This window comes from Salvelinus sp. IW2-2015, linkage group LG11 (assembly GCF_002910315.2).
Source record: "Salvelinus sp. IW2-2015 linkage group LG11, ASM291031v2, whole genome shotgun sequence".
Lineage (NCBI taxonomy): Eukaryota > Metazoa > Chordata > Actinopteri > Salmoniformes > Salmonidae > Salvelinus > Salvelinus sp. IW2-2015.
The window spans coordinates 11,460,283-11,473,767 of NC_036851.1; positions in this window are offsets into that span (position 1 = coordinate 11,460,283).

Below are 13,485 nucleotides of genomic sequence, written 5' to 3' on the forward strand. Positions count from 1 at the left end.
ATAACACACTCTCCTTTATGTAGGCTATCGACCAGCTGTGACATGGTTTTCTTCATCGGTGACAAAGTCCTACACAAAGCAGATAACATGCTAGCCAATTGTTTGAAGCTTGCAGACATGCATATATTTGAGATTATAGGATGAATTCAGTGTAATAACTCATTTTTGTAATATAGATTAGTTTATATAGCCTGGAATAGTGATCAACTCAAATAAATTAATCCCATCTCAAAGATGCAAGATAATGTGCAGTCTTCCTACCTCATGTAGAATATAAGGTAGGCTATAAGGAATTAATAATAAAAAACAGATTCCACTGATGATAATTTGAATGAAAAGAGACTGTGGCCTATTGCCCATCAGATAAACGATTATTTATCCAGAACATTCCTAGGCTGTTCACAAATCAATTAGACCTACAAGAAATATAAAGACGACCAATTTATGGGCTGGTGGTTAAAAAACGCATATAGGCCTGTATTGTTATCTATATTGTTATCATCAAATACATTTAGACGTAGTTTGTATTGAAAGGTTTGAATTAAGAGATCAAACTACCCTTACCATATGATAAAATAATGGATATAAGGGAAGTTTCCGAATTCTTAGTTCATAAATAAAATAAATCAGGATATGCCATAGCCTGAAGTAATATGAGGCATGCTTTATTTAAATGTTATAAAGGCTATTTGCAATTGGAAACAATAAAGGTCTGCTGATAAAAATATAGCCTTTTAATTTAACCGTATATATTTCTTTAGCTTACTTATATGCTAGAATGGCCCAATAAAGCCTAGATTTACCACTAAATCTTAACAAATGGGATTTTTTTATTTTTATTGCCTACATCATGTGCTTGGAGTTGTATTCCGAGATTAGATATCAAGCAAATATTCCATTGTTACAAACAAATAGATACAGAGGATATCACATTTTTCTTTCAGATTGTGTAATGCGTTTGACCGAAAATTTGCTCGAGATGTAGTGCATCCTGGTCAAATAATATGACAAAAATGCTTTTTATTGTTACCCTTGTATTGCATTGACCACTCGCAGGGTAGGCTATTCCAAGCCGATGCAACCATCGACAAGGCGTTTCTGGTTTTCCAATGTAGGCCTATGTGTCGTCTACAGGTTTGATTGGGATACATATTTGTGGACTTTTGATCAGCACTGTGATTTTTGTCTACCTGCTTTCAATCTGCTGAAAATGGCGGATGGAGGCTTGAATCGAAATGTTATCCAATAACTATTCGTTCGGTTCGTAGTTGGGAGAGGCAGGCAAGCGCCTCGTGCAACCATCGAGGGGCAATGTTCAATTCGGCCCTTAAAATATTTTTTTCAATGACTGGAAAATGGACAACAGACATCTCTTGAATTTTTTTTAATTAAATATGAATACTTGTTTAAAAAAATGTAGCCCCCAAGTCACTAAGTAGCCTAACCTCAAGTGCCAAATTGATTGTTTGCTGATGGTGTTTGCATAATAATGCCTCACATCATTATTCAAGGGCATATCTAATGTAATTTAGGCTAGATATTACCAGAGATTGATAAATCACATTACATTTTTATTGGAACTGTTACATCAGGCAAATAACATTGATAGAGTTGTTTGTGTCAAAAACATTTACACATTCATATTTTTTTTTATATATATATATATATATATATATTAGGTAAGTAAGGCCTATCCTTTCATTTATTACACTCATTGTGTGGAAGTGGAAGGTTTATTTTGTATTTATGTGCTGCAGTATTAGGGCTACTCTGTACTTCAAAAGAAAGCAGGATATACTATTACAGAAAAGCAGAAGAGATTGCAGAGATAGTTTTTTGCAACATCCAACTCCCAAACACACACACACACACAAACCTGGGAACCCTGACAAGCCTGCGGTGCAGCACACCTAGAGACTGTTTTAGGGGTCAAGTGCCTTGCTCAAGGGCACAGTGGCATAATATGGCACCTAGGATACTGATGCCGGCTCACTCCCCAAGAGATTTTCCCTTCGGACTATGAATGGACGTACTCTTAAATACACCATCACATTGATTTAATCGCATGGTATCTTATCCAGTTTGTTTTTACTTTAAAAATAATGAAATGCAGTACATATGAAACTAGCTACTGCTTCAGGGAAAACATTTGTTGTCAAAGTTATGTTTCAAACATGTTAGTGGCCACCAGAGGAGGCTGTGTTCCCACGTAATGTAGGTGATGACAGCCTAAACTCCCTTTCCATCTACCAACAGTAGAGCAGCACACTGTCATTGCAATAAATATTTACAAAGTCACAAGCCTATCAAGAGTATCCAGTTCATAATCCATGGTGAGTTGTCAACCTGTGCAATAAGTATCTCTCATTCATGTTGTTGGCAAACAGATGTAATAATTCATTAGCAAACCCCTGGCATTGTTAATGGGCAGCTGAACTCAAGAAACAACTTCTCAGGATGAAAACGGCCCATGTTGCATCAATATTAGTCAGAAACTTTTATTCTAGTGTAACGTATGACTGCAAAGTGTAAATAGCATCATATTTTGATCATAAAGTTAGTATCTTCCAGAACTGAGATTTGCGAGATTTATGGACGCTGTTAAGTTCCTAGAGCCAGTGGATATTTGAGGGTTGGGTTTTGATTTCAATCATGACCACTTTCCCATTAACACCGGATGGTAACGCCTAGGAAGAATTGTTTTGCACGGAGAAACAGCTGCACTGATTGTGCTCTATCCAATCATACAGAACCTATCTATAGACAGTGAGATAGATCTACCCACATTATGCAGCGCCTCAGACTTGTTTACATAAGACAATACATCACCCATGTTCTGTTCAAAGAACAGTGGCCCCTAAACCCTTTATCGAGTGGCCACTTGCTGATGTGTCTGCAACTGTCTTAGGCAAAATGAGAATTGAGACGGTGCACACTTGCATCCCCAATATGAAAAAAGATTGCAGTTAGAGAGCAGTATAACTGCAGTATGCTGCAAATACTGCGCCCAAAATAACACAGTTTTTTTAATGCAATAATTCTGCAGTGTATCTTCAGTTAGAGTGCAGTATAACTGCATTTATTCTGCAATTACTGTGTCCAAAATACCACAGTCGACTGCAGTTACTGCACTTGTACTGCAGTTGTACTGCACGCGACACATGCTAATAGCTTGACTACATGTCATCTAGCTAGCTAATTTTGGCTAACTTACTTTAGTGTTGTTGTCAACACCTGGTTAGCATCAGTGGCGGTTCTGGGGGGGGGGGGGGGCAGTGCCCCTGTGACAACAATTTTAGACCCCCTTGTGGCCCCCCTAAATGTGGAGTATGAAATCATTTTTACATAACACATTTTTGCTATCGTTCTTTTTTTTACATCCGTTATTAGACAGTGGCAACGATGATAATTATGAACATGGTCTTTTGCCTGCTAATGCCTGCAATGCAGTGAGGAAAACGATGACAACAATAACATCTAATGTAACTGGCCCCTCTAACAGTACAACTGGCCCCAGCTTGGCCCCCCCAGTTGAAATGGTCTAGAACCGCCACTGGTTAGCATAACAGCTAAACTAAACTAAAATCGATCAGACTTGACTTACCAGTGATGAAATGATTGTAGCAGACCATGTATTGACAGCTGTCTGGGTTCAGGTCTTGACGGGCAAAAAGGTTTCTTCGCTTTTCTGACAATTCTTGAGTCTTATCTCATTGGTATCACCAATAGTGTTTTGTGATTGCAGGGAATCTGTAAATCATTTCCCCCCCGTTGTCTTTCCTGCCTTGTTAGACCGTAGTGATGAATCAACTAGTTTTAGGCACTGTTATCATTTTTTATTATTTTTTTATTTATTTCACCTTTATTTAACCAGGTAGGCTAGTTGAGAACAAGTTCTCATTTACAACTGCGACCTGGCCAAGATAAAGCAAAGCAGTGTGACACAAACAACAACACAGAGTTACACATGGAATAAGCAAACATACAGTCAATAATACAATAGAAAAAGTCTATATACAGTGTGTGCAAATGAGGTAGGATAAGGGGGATGAGGCAATAAATAGGCCATAGTGGCGAAATTATTACAGTATGGCTAATTAAACACTGGGGTGATAGATGTGCAGAAGATGATTGTGCAAGTAGCGGTACTGGGGTGCAAAGGAGCAAAATAAATAACAATATGTTGATGAGGTAGATGGATGGGCTATATACAGATTGGCTATGTACAGGTGCTGTGATCTGTGAGCTGCTCTGACAGCTGGTGCTTAAAGCTAGTGAGGGAGATATGAGTCTCTAGCTTCAGTGATTTTTGCAGTTCGTTCCAGTCATTGACAGCAGAGAACTGGAAGGAAAGGCGGCCGAAGGAGGAATTGGCTTTGGGGGTGACCAGTGAAATATACCTGCTGGAGCGCGTGCTGCGGGTGGGTGCTGCTATGGTGACCAGTGAGCTGAGATAAGGCGGGGCTTTACCTAGCAATGACTTATAGATGACCTGGAGCCAGTGGGTTTGGCGACGGATATGAAGCGAGGGCCAGCCAACGAGAGCATACAGGTCGCAGTGGTGGGTAGTATATGGGGCTTTGGTGACAAAACGGATGGCACTGTGATAGACTGCAACCAATTTACTGAGTAGAGTGTTGGAGGCTATTTTGTAAATGACATCGCCGAAGTCAAGGATTGGTAGGATAGTCAGTTTTACAAGGGTATGTTTAGCAGCATGAGTGAAGGATGCTTTGTTGCAAAATAGGAAGCCGATTCTAGATTTAATTTTGGATTGGAGATGCTTAATGTGAGTCTGGAAGGAGAGTTTACAGTCTAACCAGACACCTAGGTATTTGTAGTTGTCCACATATTCTAAGTCAGAACCGTCCAGAGTAGTGATGCTGGACGGGTGGGTAGGTGTGGGCAGCGATCGGTTGAAGAGCATGCATTTAGTTTTGCTTGCATTTAAGAGCAGTTGGAGGCCACGGAAGGAGAGTTGTAAGGCATTGAAGCTCACCTGGAGGTTAGTTAACACAGTGTCCAAAGAAGGGCCAGAAGTATACAGAATGGTGTTGTCTGCGTAGAGGTGGATCAGAGAATCACCAGCAGCAAGAGCGACATCATTGATGTATACAGAGAAAAGAGTCGGCCCGAGAATTGAACCCTGTGGCACCCCCATAGAGACTGCCAGATGTCCAGACAACAGGCCCTCCGATTTGACACACTGAACTCTATCAGAGAAGTAGTTGGTTAACCAGGCGAGGCAGTCATTTGAGAAACCAATGCTGCTGATAAGAATGTGGTGTCTAAAACCTTGGCCAGGTCGATGAATACAGCTGCACAGTAATGTCTCTTATCGATGGCGGTTATGATGTCATTTAGGACCTTGAGCGTGGCTGAGGTGCACCCATGACCAGCTCGGAAACCAGATTGCATAGCAGAGAAGGTACGGTGGGATTCGAAATGGTCGGTGATTTGTTTGTTAACTTGGCTTTCGAAGATCTTAGAAAAGCAGGGTAGGATAGATATAGGTCTGTAGCAGTTTGGGTCTAGAGCATCTCCCCCTTTGAAGAGAGGGATGACCACGGCAGCTTTCCAATCTTTGGGCATCTCAGACGATACGAAAGAGAGGTTGAACAAGCTAGTAATAGGGGTTGCAACAATTTCTGCGGATAATTTTAGAAAGAGAGGGTCCAAATTGTCTAGCCGTGCTGATTTGTAGGGGTCCAGATTTTGCAGCTCTTTCAGAACATCAGCTATCTGGATTTGGGTGAAGGAGAAATGGGGGAGGCTTGGGCAAGTTGCAGTGAGGGGTGCAGTGCTGTTGACCGGGGTAGGGGTAGCCAGGTGGAAAGCATGGCCAGCCGTAGATAAATGCTTATTGAAATTCTTAATTATAGTGGATTTATCGGTGGTGATAGTGTTTCCTAGCCTCAGTGCAGTGGGCAGCTGGGAGGTGCTCTTATTCTCCATGGACTTTACCGTGTCCCAGAACTTTTTGGAGTTAGTGCTACAGGATGCAAATTTCTGTTTGAAAAAGCTAGCCTTTGCTTTCCTAACTGCCTGTGTATATTGGTGCCTAACTGACCTGAAAAGTTGCATATCGCGGGGGCTATTCGATGCTAATGCAGTACGCCACAGGATGTTTTTGTGCTGGTCAAGGGCAGTCAGGTCTGGAGTGAACCAAGGGCTATATCTGTTGCTGGTTCTACATTATTTGAATGGGGTAGCAGTTTGGGGTAGCCACTCAGCTGTTTTTATCGGAATAATTAATGTGGTGGTCTTCCAACATGGCCACCAGGAGGCATTGTATGTCAACTGCAAGCCCTCTATAGGGAAAATATGATAATAACACAACAACTGATGGCAGTAGCTAACTACTGTAGCTAACTTCTGTAGCTAGCCAGCACACAAGCAACGCTATAACTCTAGCCAAACAAAAAWTTTTTTTCTAAATATTAGCTAGCTGGTTAGCATTTATGAAACACGTTCTACACATGCTAGGAATGTACAGTATTTCCTACAACGTTATAATGAAAAGGTGCCTCTCGGTCCCAAAACACACATTTTCCGGACACTTGTGGGAGGAGTGTGTTGTGTTGTGTTCATCACTGATTGTCTAGTATAACATCCATGATTCATATCATCGATTGGATAGTCTATTTTGTTTATCGGAAATGACTAGGTGATTTGGTGGCTCTATTTCCGTTGTATTTTGAGATGCCACTCGTTGAGATAAAACCTCAGCTTCAACTGAGAACAAATGTTTGTTGAGAAACATAACATTTGGCAAACGAGGATGGCTGAAAGTATTTCTACAATATCCCTACCTCCACTGGAGCAGTTCGCGATTCAAAGGGCCCTTCTTCTCCACTGTCTCGGCACCGAGGGCCTGCAGATCTTCCAAACGCTCGGGGAAGCACACACATAAGATGCAGCTGTTGAACTTTTGGATGTACATTTCGCAAAGAAACAAGTGTGCTTCTGAAGAGGTTGGAGAGAGGGAGGCGCTAGCATGCGTCTAGGCCTGCGAGCGGTGGCACATTTACCTCTACGGACATTCTTTCACCCTGCGCACCGACCACCAGGCCCTCACATGCTTGATGTCTACCTCCGGGTCGGGTCACAACCTCCACTGCATGTAACGCTGGTCAGACCGCCTCCAGCAGTATAGCTTTAAGCTGTAGTTTACGCCGGTCAGGGACAATGTGGTGGCCGACCTCCTTTCACGTCAGTTCCCCCAGACCCCACCTGTGCCCAGGTTGACTCCGAGGAGGACCTCATCCAGCTCCTACACTCACCTCTCCGAGAATCAGCCAACGACCCCATCTTCACGACCTTGCGGGAATACGTAGCTAATGGCTGGCCAGCACAGCTCCAGTCGGAACTCCAACCATATGCCAGGTTTGAAAATGAGCTATCATACTGGGATGACACGTCTGGCTCGCGGAAACTGCACCGTCATACCAAGCAGCCTCAGAAGACGAGTGTTGGCTATGGCTCATGAGGGCCACCTTGGCATTGTGAAGCTGAAGCCGCGCTGCCGGGACCTGGTGTGGTGGCCTGGCATCGATCATGATATCAAAGGGCTAGTACGTGACTGTGCTCCATGCCTTGTCAGTGGAAAGACAGGCCCACCCCCGGCACCACCACTGCAGCCACTGGCCTGGCCCTCCTGTCCATGGAAACATATCCAACTGTACATCTGAGGTGAACTCTACAATGTGCCACATCACCAACGCTTCCTGATGGTTGCGTATGACTTTGTCTAGTATAGCAGCCATGATTCGTATCATCGGTTGGACAGTTTATTTAGTTTATATGTTTTTTATCGGAAATGACAAGGTGATTTTTGAGATGCTACTTGTTGAGATGAGAAAAGTGTTTGTTTTTTTACACATAACAGAGTGCTGATGATAACGCCCACTGTATGTGCTTCGGTAGCCTGATTGTGTCCAGACTGAGGAGAAATCTGCATACAATGCAGCCCTGGTCAGCCAGATCTGAACACAATCAGACCACAAAGCGACTTGTGTGTGTCTAGACCAGAGTATGGGAGCAGAGTTGAGCAGTTAGTTATCCCGCTCACAGATAGCGCTCCACTTCCTTTCCAACCACTCAGCTAAAAACAAAACAAAAAAATCACAATTTAACCAACACCCATATATTTTTGTGACTACCTGGACCTAACATTTGGTTTTGAGTTATTGAAACCAAACCATATGATTTGAATGAAAAGTATTTTAATAAACATTAAAAGGTAAATGTAAGAGGCGCTCATAATTTCAAATAGGCTACATGTCATATTAAACAGCATATAAACACTCTAAATAGGTCAGGAGCCAGACAGGGATCTTAAGAAGGAATTGAAATTAATTATTTAGGCTATATTATTATTTCAAGGCTATAGCCTACAAAGAAATACATTGTGAAGCATTTGTGAGTGCAACACTATAGGCTGGTAGGGACATAAAGCGCTCAGCATTTAAACAACATTTTGTTGTTTAAATCATTATATTCTATAAATTGCGCATATCGGCTGTGACTTACTTAGAATTAAATACAAATTAAATGAAAAATGCCTTATTAGGCTCAGTCTACAGTGCCTTTGAAGTAATTTGTAGAAACAAGAGTTTGGCTAGTCTGTGGCTTCAGGCTGAGGCAAGGGTGCCTGGAGAGCAGGCCAGCAGCGTTCTCCGTGCTTGCAGAGCCACTGGGGATGCTAAACACCCCTTTGGCCACTCTTGCCAGGCTGGGGAGAGACCTACAGTACAGTATGTTTTAGCAGGGAAGTTTGGTAGGGTGACCTGATTTTCTAACTATGAAAATAATTTTGTCGAACAGATTGGGAACCCAAAAGTTTGATTCTAGATGGGGAACAATAAATCGAAAAATGATTTGGTTAGGGACATGTAGGGTCAGATTCATGACATCTTGTCTTCAGGATATTGTATTATCTATTTCCTTTATGTAGTCTGATCAGTGGAACAATTCTCATTCTCAACCATGTGCTATAGCTGTAGAATACTTAATGTGCTTGTCAGCAAGCAACACCACTGTTATTCCCCACACTTATTTTTGTAACGTCTGCTTCCAGCTTACACTCTCAAACACATAGAGCCCCTGAACGCAGCTCACTCTCCAGATCCCAATCACCTGAATTCTGATCACCTGTTCACACACCTGTATGTCATTTACACACACTATTTAGTTCAGTTCTTTGCACCCCATCATTGTGAGGTATTGTTTGTTTTGATACACACTTCTATTTGGAGCGCTGGTTTTTCCCGTATTAGTCCTCCTGTGTATTGTAGTTTTTGGCCATCCTCACTAATGACACCTTTTTGCCTATTCCCTGCCTGTACTTTTGCCTATCAGATTTCCTGTCATCAACCTCTTGCCTGATCTCCCGGACTACGTTATTAGCCTTTCCCTGCCTGTACTGTTACCTTTTTGGAACCCCTGTTTATGACCTTCTGCCTGCCCCTGGACCCAGCTACCTGCCTCCTCCTGTGGTCCTTTACAATTAAACACCTGCGCTTGAAACCAGCTCTGTCTCCCATCATATTCATTGCAAATTTACTATTACACTTCTTCACAATTTTGCCAGTGTAATCACATATTTGAAATTTGATATGCCAACTTGTGTCTTTGAAAATGAATTATATGAGGCTATGTATTTTGGCAGCCATTCATGGACAGTTTTGAATACGTCGTACAAATAAGCATGGGATATGCTTAAGGAATCAAATCAAATTTAGGACATTTTAGTATTGTGCACAAGCTAAGCAGAAATGGTAGGGAAGTGCCAGAAAATATCACACCAAGCTCTCTTCAAAAGTTGGCAGCCCTGGTATACTCTAGCCTATTCACTCTATTGTTTGGCGGTGCTTGTCAACTCAACGGCACAACTGTAGGTGCTCATACACAACAATAAACGACTAGACTGTCTACAAGTTAAGACCCCTCAAACTTTTCACATCCTTGCTAAAATCCCATTTAAATGCCCCATTATTGACTCAGAGTGTAACTAAACCCTTTTTATTTTTTTATACAGATGAACATGGTTTATTGTATGATTACACATCTTCATAATCATTCTTCATGTCTTTCCAGGAGACTTGCAGTACATACAAATCATCTGAAGAGGTCGAAGCAGTGGGTGGGACTCTAACCCGGAAGCAGTGGGTGGGACTCTAACCCTTGCCACATCCGACACTTGTCGGATGTGGCAAGGCTTGCAAACTATTACAGACGACAAAGGGAAGCACAGCCGCGAGCTTCCCAGTGACACGAGCCTACCAGATGAGCTAAATTACTTCTATACTCGCTTCGAGGCAAGCAATACTGAAGGATACATGAGAGCATCAGCTGTTCCGGACAACTGTGTGATCACGCTCTCCGTAGCCAATGTGAGTAAGACCTTTAAACATGTCAACTTTGACAAAGCCGCAGGGCCAGACGGATTACCAGGACGTGTACTACGAGCATGCGCTGACCAACTGGCAAGTGTCTTCACTGATATTTTCAACCTGTCCCTGACTGAGTCTGTAATACAAACATGTTTCAAGCAGACCACCATAGTCTCTGTGCCCAAGAACATTAAGGTAACCTGCCTAAATGACTACCGACCCGTAGCACTCACGTCTGTAGCCATGAAGTGCTTTGAAAGGCTGGTCATGGCTCCCATCAACACCATTATCCCAGAAGCCCCAGACCCACTCCAATTTGCATACCGCCCCAACAGATCCACAGATGATGCAATGTCTATTGCACTCTACACTGCCCTTTCCCACCTGGACAAAAGGAACACCTATGTGAGAATGCTATTCATTGACTACAGCTCAGCGTTCAACACCATAGTGCCCTCAAAGCTCATCACTAAGCTACCCTTGTAGCGGGCCCTGGGCTGGAGGGCGACTCTGGCAGCTACCCTTGTAGCGGGCCCCGGGCTGGAGGGCGACTCTGGCAGCTACCCTTGTAGCGGGCCCCGGGCTGGAGGGTGACTCTGGCAGCTACCCTTGTAGCGGGCCCCGGGCTGGAGGGCGACTCTGGCAGCTCCGGGCAGGAGGGAGACTCTGGCAGCTCCGGGCAGGAGGGAGACTCTGGCAGCTCCGGGCAGGAGGGAGACACACAGGAGACCTGGCTCTGGAAGCAGGCACAGGACTCACCAGGCTGGGGAGACATCCAGGAGGCCTCTTCCTTGGCCGAGGCACCGGATACACTGGGCCGTGGAGGAGCACTGGCGGTCTCGAGCGCAGAGCCGTTCTGGCTGGATGCCAGCTTCCACCCGGCAAATGCGGGACGCTGGCACCGAGCACACCGGCCTGTGAATGCTCCGCCTTGACACCGTGAGCATCACCCCATAGCACGGGGCCTGACCAGTCCCATGCTCGCCACGGTAAGCACGGGGAGTTGGCACAGGTCTCCAACCTGACTCTGCCACACTCCCTGTGTGCCGCCCCCCCAAAAAATGTTTTGGAGCTGCCTCTCGGGCTTCAGTGACCGGGTCTTGTCCTCTACCATTCTCTCCTCCCCGGTCCAACTCTTCCTCCAGGTTGGCGCACGCTGCTTGGTTTTCTTGTGGTGGGTAATTCTTTCACGCTCGCTATCCTCAAACTCCCTGTCATAAATCGCCCAAGGCGCAGCGTGCATGTAGTTCCACATCTTTTAATAAAAGTGAAACAACCAAAAAACAAACAGGTAAAACAGCAAAGAACGTGACCCAACCGAGGTGCACACAAACACACACGGAAAATAATTACCCACAAAACACAGGTGGGAAAAGGCTACCTAAGTATGGTTCTCAATCAGAGACAACGATAGACAGCTGCCTCTGATTGAGAACCACACCCGGCCAAACACATAGAAATAGAAAATCATAGAACATAGAACATAGACTGCCCACCCAAATCACACCCTGACCAAACCAAAATAGAGACATAAAACGCTCTCTACGGTCAGGGCGTGACAACTACAGTACATTTTAGGTATAGCAAACACAGCTAGCTAAACTTGGCTAGGTTGGCTTGTGGTGGTACTAGCAAGCCCAGTTATGGTCAAATCTATCACAAAATTGCACTGTACTGAACAACACTGCCTCGTGCAAAAAGAGAGGTTATATTGCAAATGAGTCAACCTAGATATCCTGCAATATCCTGGCAGATAGGAACATCGTTGAGACCAATGGCTCTATTGAATAAGGACACTCATATCTACTCGCTGCCAGCGTGATCGTGCAATCGGCGAAACACAAAGGCCACAATAATTGCTATAAAACATGACTCCATTCATTTTTAGGTCAGACAGCAGGCTCAATCAACAAATGAAGTCATTGGTTGAACTCTCCTGGTGCGAAAATAAAACAAAATACCGATATAGTGCATAATTGAATGAATCAAATGTATGAATGTATGAAACACCCTCTCATCATTCATAATTATGTAGGGAGACTGGAAAAATACAGGGACACCCATCCCGTAGAGGTTAATGCATTTGAGCCAATCAGTTGTGTTGTGACAAGGTAGGGGTGGTATACAGAAGAAGATTGCCCTGTTTGGTAAAAGGCCAAGTCAATATTATGTCAAGAACAGCTCAAATAAGCAAAGAGAAACGACAGTCCATCATTACTTTAAGACAAAGGTCGGTCAATATGGAACATTTCAAGAACTTTGAAAGTTTCTACAAGTGCAGTCGCAAAAACCATCAAGAGCTATGATGAAACTGGCTCTCACGAGGACCGCCACAGGAAAAGGAAGACCCAGAGTTACCTTTGCTGCAGAGGATAAGTTAATTAGAGTTACCAGTCTCAGAAATTGCAGCCCAAATAAATGCTTCACAGAGTTCAAGTAACAGACACATCTCAACATCAACTGTTCAGAGGAGACTGCGTAAATCAGGCCTTCATGGTCGAATTGCTGCAAAGAAACCACTACTAAAGGACACCAATAATAAGAAGAGACTTGCTTGGGCCAAGAAACACGAGCAATGGACATTAGACTGGTGGAAATCTGTCCTTTGGTCTGATGAGTCCAAATTTGAGATTTTTGGTTCCAACTGCCGTGTCTTTGTGAGACGCAGAGTAGGTGAACGGATGATCTCCGCATGTGTGGTTCCCATGCAGTGGCGGATTGAGGTATAGGCGACATGGGTAGCATCTTGCCGGGGGCGGCACCGGCTGCCCGCACAAAAAAAAAACGGAATGGTGACATTTGCACGATAGGTTTTCTATCGCTCCATTGCATGTCACGTCAATGATGTCAATGATATCATCTCACCGTGTGGGACTGTGGGTCAATTAACCTTAGTTAATAAAGTGGGCGCCCTCATTCTAGTTTGTGAGATAGGCAGGCCTCCTACTCAGAAATACGAGATGGGGAGGGTGGTGGGGGTAGGTTGACCTCAGGTCTCCCCACTGGAAGCCCGAGGTAGGGGGAGCGGGGGAATCTATCAAATAGCGCACCTCTAACTTTGTCCAGTACTAATGCAATTAGTAAAATCAGT